The sequence below is a fragment of the Heterodontus francisci genome, unplaced genomic scaffold, assembly GCF_036365525.1.
Source record: "Heterodontus francisci isolate sHetFra1 unplaced genomic scaffold, sHetFra1.hap1 HAP1_SCAFFOLD_53, whole genome shotgun sequence".
In the NCBI taxonomy this organism is placed as follows: Eukaryota; Metazoa; Chordata; class Chondrichthyes; order Heterodontiformes; family Heterodontidae; genus Heterodontus; species Heterodontus francisci.
Genome location: NW_027141851.1, coordinates 2,542,721 through 2,555,695, shown reverse-complemented (window position 1 = coordinate 2,555,695; position 12,975 = coordinate 2,542,721).

Here is a 12,975-nt window from a genome sequence, read left to right as displayed (position 1 = left end):
GTTGTTGTGGATGGCCGTTTTGGCCTTCCTCCCGAGCTTTGGGACCTTGGGTGTTCCATCCTACAGCTGGTCTGCTGTACTGGTGAAGGTGAATCCCCTTGACTTCACTGGCAGGAGGTAAGGCGGTCAACGTGAGAAGATGCGACTGACATTAGGGGTGTCCTGAGAGGAAGCCCCTGGACCAGCTAACACGCATCCTTCCTCCATCTGGGGGCTGTCTCCCTGGAGGAACTGTGCACCCAAAGGGAGCTCCAGGCGCCTCGTCTTAGCTGCTGCACTGAGTTCATCGCTACAGTGATGCAATGCAAGCCAGAGTACATATAGATCGAGTGCGAGACCTGGCCATCCATAACATTCGCCATGTCCTCCACGGAGGAAGCCATGCATTCACATGCCTGGGACATGGCAGACGTCAAAGCTTGCGAGGACTTCTCCATCACCCGCACAAAGCTACACATGACCTCTGGCATTTCCAACTCATATTCCCCAATTGTTCACTGCATTTGCTGCACTTTCCTTGTGCCCCCGACTCAGCATGGGACTCAGCTGGGGCCTAGTCCCCAGAAGTTCTCTGAATATCAAGGGGCTTGTCTGCAATATTCCCCCTCGACGGCTGGGTCATAACTGTGCCATCCTCGCGAGGTTTTGACCCTAATTCTACATGCAACCGCAGCTGCCCCCGGATCCTGTGTGTGGGACTGCACTGGCGGAGGATGGTGTAGAGGTAGGTGACACTAATCTCTGGAGCATTGGTATCATATTCCCCAGTAATGGAGTGCACGGAAGTCGGGTTTCTCATCGTTCTTGCAGTGCACTTGTGGGCACCTGCTGTGGAGAACAAACAGAGCAACGTTGATAATAATCACAGCATGATCACATCACCTTTATAGTGTAGTCCCCTTGTGTGCCCATATGCCAGTGACAGTAAGTTTGGCTCTTCATCTTGACCCCTAGATGATCTTTACTCCCCATCTCTAGTGGCATGTCCCCCCCACCTCTCCTGCTGTCCCGACAGCCTGCTCCTCTGCAAACGTCAGAAGACTTCCACCTGGCACTTCTCCTGCGTCTTGGTGCACAGCCGATGACTGTGGTTCTGCTTGTCCTGCACGAAAATGTGCTGAGTTAATTCCATGTCAAGTGACACCTAACATCCCCATCTCTGCATGCATACCCATCACACGTACTAGCCTGTTTGTCGCACGTTACATCCCGTGTTAACTTATGCCAGACTTCCATATACTCTGGCCACAATGTTCATGTGGCGCCAAGGTTAATGACACATGCAACGCCCTGGCATTGATGGCCACTGACAGATACGTTTTGATGAGGTCACGCGAGACCATTTGTTACGATTCTGCCGCATCATTTGCCCATGCAGATCTGAGCAGGATATTGATCCATTTCCAGGACTGCACCCAGGTTATAGGTTGAACCTCGTGACTCCACACCTCTCCTGCCACCTCTGTCAAGGCGGCCTTGGTCAGGTATCATCGGTCTTCTGATGCCATCTGCAGAAAGAGGGCCACTTGCCTTTCTCTAATGTTCCAGAGGAGCACCTGCAGGGAAAAATCATTGAACCATGGGACATGGCTCTGCTTGCTAGCAAACTTGTTGGTGTTGGTGATGAACTGAACCGCATAACTACAGAGCGGGGTGGTGATGTTTTTGAGAGGTGTGAAGACGGGTGTGGGTGGGTCGAAGGTTATATTAAGTTAAGGGAAATAAACTTAGAATATTCGCCTTAAAGCCAAACGGTCGCCTGATTAACTTCCCTAATTATCCTGAAGGACTATTTATAACCACGTAGTAAATGATGTTTCACTGACTGAGGGCAGGTTACAACAACAGAAAGTGGTCCACGCCGCATGATCACGTGGCCACTGGCAACCCTCTGATTTTCAATTTTAAATCACGTGGGAGCCGGCAAAAAGGGAGGGAGCATAAGCACCGCCCACTTCCAGTTCCGTCGCCTGAAAGGGCACAACATGGATACATTCTAGACAGCAGAGTCAAATAGTGACAGGGACAGGAACTGAGGCTGAAACAACTGGCACTCACACGCATCACAGTGTCCCACAGTGGCAGGGACAGTACATGACACAGAATAAATCCCATACTCAAACATTGCACATCGTGAGACAGTGAAAGGGACAGTAAGTAAAACTGAAGAAATCCCACTTTCACACATTTCAGTCTCAGTGTTAGGGTCTGTAACGTAACTTGGAGCCGTTTTGACTCAACGAATACCGAATAAATTACGCACATGTATACAGTACAGTGCCAAGTTGTGAAAGTTACAGTGACTGACATTGAATACATCCCACACTCGAACACTGTATAGAGTCATACGGTGCCATATACAATAACAGAGGCATTGCGAATGACACATTCGCCCTCAGTACAGTGTCAGACAGTGACAGAGATAGTAAATAGCATTGAATAAACTCCACACACTGTACAGAGACAGACACTGTGTAAGTCTCACACTCACGTCGAGTACAGTGTCAGACAATGAGCCTGGCAGTAGTCCTGTTTCCTCGGGTAGCTCCCTAGGCCCAACCATCTTCAGCCATTCATCAATAACCTTCCCTTCATCATAGGATCAGCAGTGGGGATGTTCAGTGATGATTGCACGTTGTTTGGTACAATTCCCAACTCCTCAGATACTGAAGCAGTCCGTGTCCATACCCAGCAATACTAGGGCAACATTCAGGCTTGGGCTGATAAGTAGCAAGTACCATTCATGCGATACAAGTGCAACGCATTACGATTTCCAATAATAGAAAATCTAACCATCTACCCTTGACATTATATGGTATTAACATCGTTGAATGTCACAGCATAAACAACATGGGGGTTACCATTGACCAGACATATTGTGGCTCCAAGTGCATGTCAGAAACAGGAACTTCTGCGGCGACTAGCTCACCTCCTGGCTCCCCAAAGCCTTTCCACCATCTGCAAGGCACAGGTCAGGAGTGTGACGGATAACTGCCGTTCCAACAGCACGCAACAAGCTCAATATCATCCAGGGAAAAGCAGCCCGCTTGATCAGCACCCCATCGCCACGTTAAAAGTTCATTACCTACACCCCTGACACACAGCGGCAGTGGTGTGTATCATGTACAAGAAGCACTGCAGCAATTCACCACACCTACTTAGACAGCAGTTTCCAAACCAGCGATCTCTTCCACCTGGAAAGACAAGGACAGCAGACTCATGGAACAACTATCACCTGCATGTTCCTCTCCAAGTTACACACGGTCCTGACTTGTAAATACATCGTCGTTCCTTCACTGTGACTGGATCAGAATTCAGGAACTACCTCCTTAACAGTACTGTGTGTGCATCCATACGAGAAGGGTAGCAGGGTTTCAAAAATGCAGCTCACCACCACCTTGTCGAGGGCAATTATGGATGTGCACGAAATGCTGGACAAGCCAGCGAAGCCCACATCCTCTCCTATGAAATAATAAAAAGACAAACCACCCACGACAACGAGTTATTAAAATAAATCCCACCATCACAAAACGTAGAGTGAGACAGTGACATGGACTGTAACTAACACTGAACAAATCTCAAACTCACACCGAGTACAGTGTCAGGCAATGACAGGAACTTTAACTGACACTGAATGAATCCCACTCTCACAACATTGCAGTGTCAGACAGTGACAGAGACAGTAACTGACACTCATGTATCCCACACTCGCACACAGACGAAGTAATACATTTTGGTCGCAAGAAAGGGAGGTTATTTTTCACGTAGAGGGTGTGAGTCAATGTGGGGTAGAGGAACAAAGGTATCTCGACGTACAAATAGATCAATCATTAAACGTTGCACTGTCAGGTTAGCAAGGCCATTAAGAAAAGCAAGAACAAAGTTTTATTTTCCAGAGCTATAGAATTGAAAAAAAGGAAGTTATAAAAACTTGCATCATACCGCAATTGGACCACAATTTCAGTATTCTCCTGCGATTGCAGGGGAAGGTGCTGTAGGAAGGGGATCGTGGTGGTGGGGGCAATGGCGGCGTGGACCAGGGTGCCACGGAGGGAACAATACCTTTGGAATGCTGACAGAGGAAGGGAGGGAAGAAGCATTTGGTAGTGGCATCACGCTGGAGGTGGCAGAAATGGTGGAGGATGATCCTTTGGACATGCAAGCTTAAGGGCTGGAAAGTGAGGACAAGGGGATCCCTGTCGTGGTTCTGGGAGGGAGAAGAAGAGGTGAGGGTAGAGGTGTGGGAAATGGGCCGGGCACGGTTGAGGACCCTGTCAACCACAGTGAGGGGGGAGGGGGAGGGGGAATTCCTCGGTTGAGGTTAAAGGAAGACATATCAGAAGCGCTATCATGGCAGGTAGCATCATCAGAGCAGATGCCTCGGAGAAGGAGAAACTGGGAGAATGGAATGGAGTCCTTACAGGAGGCAGGGTGTGAAAAAATGTCGTCGAGGAAACTGTGGGAGTCAGTGGGCTTGTAATGGCTATTAGTAGACAGCCTATCCCCGGAAATTCAGATCCAGAATTCTAGGAAAGGAAGGGAAGTGTCAGAGATGGACCATGTAAAGGTGCGCGAGAGCTGGAAATTGGAAGCAAAGTTGATAAAGTTTTCCAGTTCAGGGCCGGAGTAGGAAACAGCACCTGTGTAGTCATCAATGTACCGGAAAAAGAGTTGGAGGAGGGGGCCTGAGTCGGACTGGAACAAAGAATGTTCAACATACCCCACAAATATAAAGGCATAACTCGCAACCATGTGGGTACCCATTGCAACACCTTTTACTTGAAGTAAATGAGTGGAGTTGAAGGAGAAGTTGTTCAATGTGAGAACAAATTTAGCCACGCGGAGGAGGGTGGTGGTGGATAGGGACTGGCTGGGCCTCTGTTCGCACAGCCCCCAAACAATCCACCTACTTCCGTGACTCTTCTGACGGCCTAGTCATTTTGACAATTTCCAGTTTCCTGGCCCCTATCGCCTCCTCTGCATTATGGAAATCAAATCTCTCCACAGCTCCATTCCCCACCAGGAGGGCTCATTATTGATTAAGATTTCGGTTTTTTTTGAATAAATAGTTGCTTTTTGTTGATTAACAAACCTGGCCGGTGTGCTTTATTCTGGGGGACAAGGAGAGGAGGAAATTGGCTGTTGTTCTGTGGTTGGGAAGATTTATTGATATGCTGTGACCGCTGGAGATGTGGGACTGAAGTTACAGTCCGCTCCTCCTGCCATGGTCATAACAAGGTTCAGCAACTTTGCCGAGCGGAAGACCCATCCATAATGGGCCTGGCATCAGAGCACCAGGTAGATTATTGCCTGAGCACCACTGAATTGCGCTGGGTTGGGGCTTCGAATTGTGTGTGCTTCTCCTCAAGTTTTCAGCCCTCCATCAGGAATTCCACTGGCTCCATTAAATTCAGCTCCCTGCCTCCAGCAGAAATCCCTGTCACTGGTACAATAATTAGATCCATCACGAAATGCATGAAAAACTGTACAAATGATATCCTAAATTCTTTCAATCCGTTGTTTTTATTCGCAGACTGATGTAGCAATGCCTTAGTAATTTCCAATGGTGCTGTTAACATAGTGGCGATTGGTATTATTTGTTTCACTGATTTTTCAGTGGACTAATTTCCACATGTTGCTTTGAAACAATTGAATTCTGTGCAGCCTGTAACAGGTGAGGGAAACTCTCAGTCAGTCCAACATTTAACTTTCCATACAAGAGGAACAGGGAGCAGATGCTGCACATCTGACATAAAAACAGGAAATGCTGGAAATATTCAGCAGGTCTGGCAGCATCTGTAAAGAAAGAGACGGAGTTAATGTTTCAGGTCGGTAATCCTTCATCAGAACTGGGAGTGATTAGAGATGGAACAGTTTATAAACTAGGCAAAGTAAGGGGGTGGGGAGTTATGGTCAACGTTGATTTTAACAATTTCAATATCATATTTTTGTCATTTCATCTCTCCTACCTTTCACTGTATCGCAGACATCCCCATTTGTTCTTTCAGGTCCAATCATTTCAATGCATCACTGGATACAGGTACACATTTAAATTTCTCAATAGGTCCTCAATCAAATTGGCAACTTTGCTCCCAGCCTAATGCATAATTTCCCTCTTTATTTTCCTTCCTCACAGTTAACTTGCTGATGATTCGGATCCTTTTTCGGGGAAAGTGTGGTCTCTCCAAATGTATTACTTGCTACCTGGTGGCCATGTCAACGGCGGATCCTCGACCTGATATTGAGGCACATTCCTATTGTTTATCGGGAAAAGTTTCAATTCCTGGACTGCGTTGCCTTGTGTAACATCCACGCCATCCTACTTTACACAGCCACAGATTCTTCTGTCTGGTTCACCGTCACTTTTACCTTTGATCGATTTGTGGCCATTTGTTACCAGAAGCTGAAAAGTAAATACTGCAGCGAGAAAACGTCGGCGCTGGTTGTGGGAACAGCTACTGTGTTGAGCTGTTTAAAGAATGTCATTTTCTTTTTATGTAAACAGGTCGGTATTGGCTGAAAAACGTCCCGGGGTTTTGTGATGTAACGCCATTTGTCCCACTTGTGCTGATTTTATTGTTCAATGTCCTCACTGTCTGATACATTATAGTGAGCAGCAGAGGACGCAGGAGGCTCCGAGCTCACAGCCGTGGGGAGAGTCACAGAGACCCAGGGATGGAGAGCCAAAGGAAATCCATATTTTACTGTTCGCTATCTCGGCGAATTCCATCCTGTTAAGGGCAGTGTTAATCGTATATACAACATGGCGGCAGGTGTGGAATTTGGGGTATGAGCATGAGTTTGGGTCTGTTTATGTACCTGATTATCTGGTAGAATTGGGCTTCGTGCTGCAGCTCCTGAGTTTCTGCACACACACTGTGATTTATGCTGTGACCCAGACTCAGTTCAGAGAGCAGTTCAAGAATTTGATGAAATATCCCTTTCCTGCAATTGTTAAATTTGTTTAATGTTGTGAGCAGCTGAATCACTGACTATTTCCAGCAGCCTGGGACAGAGCCTGCCACTCTGCCGACAAATCAGGTGCGGGGCCTGTCGCTCTAGTGACAGAGCAGGGCGGGTCGTTTCGCTGTGTTGACAGAGTGGTGACGTGTCTGTAGCTCCAGCCACATAGCGATGGCAGGCCTGTCGCTGTTGTGACTGAGCAAGGGCGAAGCGAGGGCCTGTCGCCATGTTATCAGAGCAGAGACAGAAACGGCAGGTGTAGTGATAGAGGACGGCGGTTCGTTTCACCGTAGTGACAGAGTGGAGGCTGGGCCTGTAGCTACAGTGAGAGTGCGTGCGAGTCATGTCACCATAATGAGAGAGCAGGTATAGTGCCTGTCGCTTTAACGCTTTATAGTGGTTAATGAATGTGTTTCTGGCTGGAGGAAGGTTTGTTGTGGAGTTTCCCAGTGATTGGTGTTGGAGCCCTTGCTTTTCCTGACAATTATCAATAACCTAGACCTTGGTGTGCAGGGCAGAATTTCAAAGTTTTCAGATGATATGAAGGTTGGAAGCATTGTAAAGTGTGAAGTGGATACCTCAGAACTTTACAAGGACATAGACAAGTTGGTGGGATGGGCAGACAGGTGGCAGCTGAAGTTCGATGCAGTCAAATGTGAAGTGATTCATTTTGGTAGGAAGAACATTGAGAAGGAATATAAAATAAAGGGTAAAATTCTAAAGTGGGTACGGGACCAGGCGGACCTGAGTGTATACGTGCATAAGTCATTGCCGGTGGCAGGATAGGTTGAGAGATCGGTTAATAAAGCATACAGTATTGTTGGCTTTATTGAAAGTGGCAAAGAGTACAAGAGCAAGGAAGTTATGTTGAACCTGTTCGGCCTCAGCTGGAGTATTGCTGGGCGCCACACTTGAGAAAAGACGTGTGTGAATTGGAGAGAGTACAGGAAAACAGCTGGAGAATGGTTCCAGGGATGAGAAATTTCAGTTATGTAGATAGATTGGAGATCTAGGACTGTTTGCCTTCGCAAACAGAAGGCTGAGTGGTGATTTGATAGAGGTATTCAAAATCATGAGGGGCGTGGTCAGAGGAGATAGATAGAAACTGTTCCCACTCCTGAATGGATTGAGAACGAGAGAGCACAGACGTAAAGTATTTAGTAAGGGAAGTAAAAGAGATCTGAGGAAAAACTTTTTTTCACGCAGTGAGCAGTTATGGTCTGGAATGTGTTACCTGCAAACGTGGTGCAGGCGGGTTCAATTGAAGCATTCAAAAGGGAATTACCCAGTTATATGAAAAGGAAGAATGTACAGGGTTATGGAGAGAAGGTAGAGGAATGGAACTGCGTGAATTGCTGTTTCAGAGATCCAATGCAGAGACGACGGGCCGAATGGCCTCGTTCTGCGCTACACCAATACTGTGACTCCATGATCTTTTAAAATTAATTCTGATACTTCATAAAACTTTGTAATCCTGTATAATCCTTTATTACCGTTTATATTCCTACATCATGCTTTATATGCCTTTCGCACCCTTTTATAATCATGTGATAACCCTTGATAATAAAGGCCTCCTCGGGTCTGCAAAGGAAAACCCGACCTGAGCCCGACAGAACCACGTCCGTCCATCAGTTAAATTACCTTCCTTTTTCACTTTGTTGCTAATCTGCACAAGGGTAAAATAATTGTCACAAAACCACCTTTCTGGTCCAAAACATAAATTAACAGTGGAGCCACTTACCAGTTATAGAGTGTGTCCGATCCGGCCTGACCCGAGTCCGGATGCCAGACCCGGAAGTGGACCCCGACCCGAACCCGACACATGCTGTCAATCCCGTCAGGTTCGGGTTTGGTAGCAGGCCTTTACTGTATTATGTTTAATAGGCCTGTACATGGCTTTATAATCATATAGAACCCTTGATAATCATTTATAACACTGCATGACCCATTATAATCCTTTAGACTCTTTTATGATCCTTTATAACTCTTTATGATACGTTTGAATTCTTTTTAACCCTTTGTAATCCTTTATAACCCTTTACACCACTGTATAACGTTATCGTACTTGACAATCCTGAAATGCTTTATAATAATTTATAACCGTTTATAATCATTTAAGACTCGTTATAACCTTTTATAATATGTTATACCTTTATAATACTTTATCACACTTTATAATATGTTACAGTACTTAATAATATTTTATAATAATTTATTATCTTTTATAAACCTTTATAATCACCTTAAAACCCTTCATAAGATATTATACCTGTTTATAAAACTTCAGAATCCTACACAAAGATTTTATTCTTTTATACTTCATAATTCTTCATGATTTTTCACAGTTTATAATACTCTGTAAGCCATTATAACGCTTTTAACAATTCTTTATAACACTTCTATATTTCTTTATAATACTTTATAATCCTCTATAATATAAGTTATTTAAAATACAATAAGGATGACATTGGAACAATAGAGAGAGATGGGGATCACGATTTAGAATCAATTTGGTTACAGATAAGAAATAGTAAAGGTAAGCAGTTACTTTCTGGAGTGATTTTTCGGCCTGCTAACAGTAACCAAGCTGCAGGACAGTGGGAAATGCTGCGGGCTTGTAGGAAAGTTATGAAGATGGGTGATTTTAATCTACTCATAGATTGGCCGAATCAGATTAGCAAAGGTAGCATGAATAATGTATTTGTAGTATTTTTTCGGTATTGTTTCTTCCAGCAGCACGTTCTGCAGCCAAACACAGAACAAGCTATACTTGATCTGCTAATAATAATTAATAATAATTAATAACCTCATAGTCAAGGCACCCTGAGATAGCACTGATCATAAGATGATCAAATATCACATTCAGTTTGAGGGAGAGACGAGCGAATCTGAGACCAGTGTTTGTAAACTTAAATAAAGGCAATTATGAAGGCATGAAGGCAGAGCTGGCTGAAGTAAACAGGCTAATTCGGTGAAGAGATGCAACAGAGATGCAGATGCAGACATTTAAGGAATGATTTCAAAGTACTCGGGAAAAAGATAAATTCCAGTTAAAAGGAAAGATTCTAATGGAAGGATGTTCCATCCGTGACTAACAAATGAAGTTAAAGATAGTATAAAATTGAAAGAAGCATCATACATATCCATGTAGATGAGTGGCAGGTCAGAATATAAAGGACAGCAAATAATGACTAAAAGGTTAATAACAAGGAAGAAATTAGAGTCCAAGAGAATTCCAGCTCGGAACATCAAAGCAGTACAAGTTTCTACAGGTATTTAAAGTGGAAAAGAAAATATCAGGAACGTTTGTCCTCTAGAGAGTGAGTCTGGTGAATTAATAATGGAAAATAAGGAAATGGTGGATGAAAGTAACAGATCTTTTGTCTCTGTCTTCACTATAGAGGATACAAGTAACATCCCAGACATAATTGTGAATCAGAAGGTGAAAGGAAGGGAGGAACTTAAAACAATTGCAATCACCAGGAAAAAGGTACTGAAAAAAATAGTAGAAGGTAAAACTGATAAGTGCCCAGGTCCTGGTGGACTTCGTCATAGGATCTTAATAGAAGTGGCCGCTGAGAAAGTAGATGCATTGGTTTTAATTTGGCAAAATTCACTGGATGCTGAAAAGGTCCATCAGATTGAAAAATAGCAAATGTGAGTCCTCTATGCAAGCAAGGAGGGAGACAGAAATCTGGAAACTACGGGCGAGTTAGCGTAGCATTGGTCCTGGGGAAATACCGGAATATATTATTAAGGAGGTGATAGCGGGACACTTAGAAAATGTTAATTTAATCCAGCAGAGTCAACATGGTTTTATGAACAGGAAATCATGCTTGACTAATTTATTGGAGTTAGTTGACGAAGGAACAAATAATGTGTGGGTAAAGGGGAACCTGTGCATGCAGGGTACTTGGATTTCTGGACGGCATTTCACAAGGTGTCACAAAAAAGGTTACTAAGCAAAATAAGAGCTCGTGGTGTGGGAGATGACATATTAGCATGGACAAAGGACAGGTTGGCTAACAGGAAGCAGGAAGTAGGCATAAATTATTTTTTTTTTCAGGTTGGCAAGCTGTAATTAGTGGCGTGCCACAGGGAGCAGTGGTAAGGCCACAACTATTTACAATTTATATTAATGACTTGGATGAAAGGACCTAATGGACGGTTGCTAAATTTGCTGATGATGCAACGATAAGTAAGAAGGTAAATTGTGCAGAGGACATACGCAGTATAGGGGTATAGATAGATTACGTGAGTGGGCAGAAATTTGTCAAAAGGAGTATCATGTGAGAAAATGTGAACTTATCCACTTTGGCAGGAATAATAGTGAAGCAGCATATGATTTATTTGGAGAGAGATTTCTGAACTCTGAGGTTCAGAGACATCTGTGTGTCCTGGTACCTAAATCAAAAAAGGTTGGCCTGCAGATGCAACAAGTAATTAGGAAAACACAGAGAATGTTGTCGCTTATTGCAAGGGGAATAGAATATAAAAGTAGGGATGTTTTGCAACAGTTGTATAGGATATTGTTGAGATCACATCCGGAGAACTTTATACACAGTTTTGGACTTATTTCAGGAAGGATATAAATGCATTAGAGACAGAGTAGAGAAGGTTCACTCGACTGATACCTAGGATGTGGGGGCGTCGGGTTATTTGAAAAGGAAAGTTTGGACAGATTGTGTCTGTATATATTAGAGTTTAGAACAGTGAGACGTGAACTTATTGAAACATATAAGATCCTGGGGGGACTTTACAGGGTAGATGCTGAAAAGATGTTTCATCTGGTGGGAGAGACCTGAACTCGTTTAAAAATAAGGGGTCACCCATTTCAGATGGAGATGAGGAGATTATTTTTTTCATCTTAGAGGATTGTGAGTGTTCAGAACTCTCTTCATCAGAGCGTAGCGGGGGCAGGTTCAATGAATATTTTTAAGCCATAGGTAGATACATTCTGAACGAAGAAGGGAGTCAAAAGGTATCAGGGATAGGCGGAAAAGTGTGTTGAAGCCACAGTCAGATCAGCCACGATCTTAGTAAATGGTGGCACAAGCATGAAGGGGCCGAATGGTTTACACTTGCTCCCAATTCGTCTGTTCACATAACACTTTATAACATTTTATCATACTTTATAATCCGTTAGAACTCTTTATATTCGTTGACAATCCTTTATATTCCTTAAAATCCCTTTATAATCCTTTATAATATTTTATATTCCAACCCGTTATAACACGTTATAATCCTTCATACGTCTTTATAATCCATTATAAACCTGAATAATAGTTTATAATCCTTTATATTCTTAAAATCCATCACAACAGACTATAACCGTTTAAAACTCATCAAAATCCTACATAAATATTTATATCCTTCACAATCCTTCATAATGGTTTATAATACTTAAGAATCCTTTGCAATACTTTATATTCCTATTTAATACTTTATAAAATAACGAAGAAAAAAGCACAAAGCACAGTACAGCACGGGCACAGGCCATTCGGCCCTCCAAGTCTGCACCAATCTTGATGCCTGCTTAAACTAAAACCTTTTGCACTTCCGGGGACCGTATTCCTCTATTCCCTTCCTATTCATGCATTTGTCAAGACGTCTCTTAAACATCGCTATCGTACCTGCTTCCACCACCTCCCCGGAAGCAAGTTCCAGACACTCACCACCCTCTGTGTAAAGAACTTGCCTCGCACATCCCGTCTAAACTTTTCCCCTCTCACCATAAACCTATGTCGCCTAGTAACTGACTATCCACTCTGTCCATGCCGCTCATAACTTTGTAAACCTCCATCATATAGCCCTCTTTAACCCCGTACAGCCATTTGTAACACTTTATGAACTTGGCTAATCCTTCATAACCCTTGAGATCCTTTATAATAATTCATGATTCTTTATAATACTTTGCAATCCTTATATTACATTGTTGCATATTACATTATACTGCATTGCCATGCATTTGCCCACTCACTCAACTTGCACAAATCACACTGGAGCTTCTCT